This window comes from Belonocnema kinseyi, chromosome 4 (assembly GCF_010883055.1).
Source record: "Belonocnema kinseyi isolate 2016_QV_RU_SX_M_011 chromosome 4, B_treatae_v1, whole genome shotgun sequence".
In the NCBI taxonomy this organism is placed as follows: Eukaryota; Metazoa; Arthropoda; class Insecta; order Hymenoptera; family Cynipidae; genus Belonocnema; species Belonocnema kinseyi.
Genome location: NC_046660.1, coordinates 25315058 through 25316699, shown reverse-complemented (window position 1 = coordinate 25316699; position 1642 = coordinate 25315058). Strand labels below are relative to the sequence as shown.

The 1642-nt window shown below is 19.9% G+C and overlaps 1 protein-coding gene across 2 annotated transcripts in view; it reads left to right on the top strand.

The window, feature by feature from the left end:
• LOC117171547 (mitogen-activated protein kinase kinase kinase 15) overlaps positions 1-1642 on the top strand; it is a 154429-nt gene that overhangs the window by 117655 nt on the left and 35132 nt on the right. The gene's annotated exons all lie outside the window — the stretch shown is intronic.

The following is a 1642-nucleotide window of genomic DNA, read 5'->3' as shown; positions in this document are numbered from 1 at the left end:
TTTAAAATTAATTTATTTTGTAAAAATTCTTTTTGTTTTTGGTCGAAAATTATCTTCTGGAATGAGAATTCAAATTTTTGGTTAAAAACTCATTCATTTTATGGACAATTCGTTTTTTCTTTAACATAAAAATAAATTTTTTTTCTTCAAAAAATTGAACTATACCATGTTTAGTTGAAAATTTAACGACTTGGTTAAAAATTTATATTTTTTTGGGTTTAAAATTCAACTGTCTTTTGAAAAATTCATCTTTTTGGATCAAAAATGCAACTATTTATTTCAAAATTAATAAATTTTTTTTTGGAAATTAGTTTTTTCTTTGATATAAAAATTATTTTTTTTTTTCAAAAATGTAATCATTCCATTTTTCGTTGAAAATTGATCTTTTTAGTTGAAAATTCCATTATTTGGCGTAAAATTTATCTATTTATTTTTAAACGGATGTTTTTTAATATCAAATTCCTGAAATTTGTTAAAATTTCTTTTTTTTGTGTGCAGAAAATTAATCTTCCGGAATGATAATTCACCTTCTTGGTATAAAAATTAATTATTTGTTCGGTAATTCTACTATTTGGTTGAAAATTCAACTTTTTGATTTAAAATTAATTTATTTTGTAAAAATTCTTTTTGTTTTTGGTCGAAAATTATCTTCTGGAATGAGAATTCAACTTTTTGTTTAAAAACTCATTCATTTTATGGAAAATTCGTTTTTTTTTAACATGAAAATTAATTTTTTTTCTTCAAAAAATTGAACTATATCAAGTTTAGTTGAAAATTCAACTACTTGATTAAAAATTGATATTTTTTTGGGTTTAAAATTCAACTGTCTTTTGAAAAATTCATCTTTTTGGATCGAAAATGCAACTATTTGTATCAAAATTAATATATTTTTTTTGGAAATTAGTTTTTTCTTTGATATAAAAATTATTTTTTTCCCAAAAATTTAATGATTCCATTTTTGATTGAAAATTGACCTTTTTAGTTGAAAATTCAATTATTTGGTGCAAAATTGATTTATTTGGTTGAAAATTTAAATTTTTAGTTTAAAATTAAAGTTTTTTTTTAAATTAGTTTTTTTTCTTCAAAAATTGAATTAAACCATTTTTAGATAGAAATAGAACTTTTTTAGTTGAAAATTCAACTATTTCGTTATCAATTGAACTATTTAGTTGAAAATTCAAATTTTTGGTTTAAAAATAATGTATTTCGTAAAAATTCTGCTTGTTTTTGGTCGAATATTATCTTCTGGAAAGAGAATTCAACTTTTTTGTTGAAAACTCATCCATTTTGTGAAAAATTCGTTTTTTCTTTAACATAAAAATTAATTTTTTTTCAGAAAATTGAACTATACCATTTTTAGTTGAAAATTTAACGACTTGGTTAAAAATTTATATTCTTTTGGATTTAAAATTCAACTGTCTTTTGAAAAATTCATCTTTTTGGATCGAAAATGCAAATATTTGTTTCAAAAATAATATATTTTTTTGAAAATTCGTTTTTTCTTTGATATCAAAATGATTTTTTCCCCAAAAATGTAATGATTTTATTTTTACTTGAAAATTGACCTTTTTTAGTTGAAAAATTCAACTCTTTGGTTCTGTAATTCTACTATTTGGTTGAAAATTCAACTTTTTAATTTAAA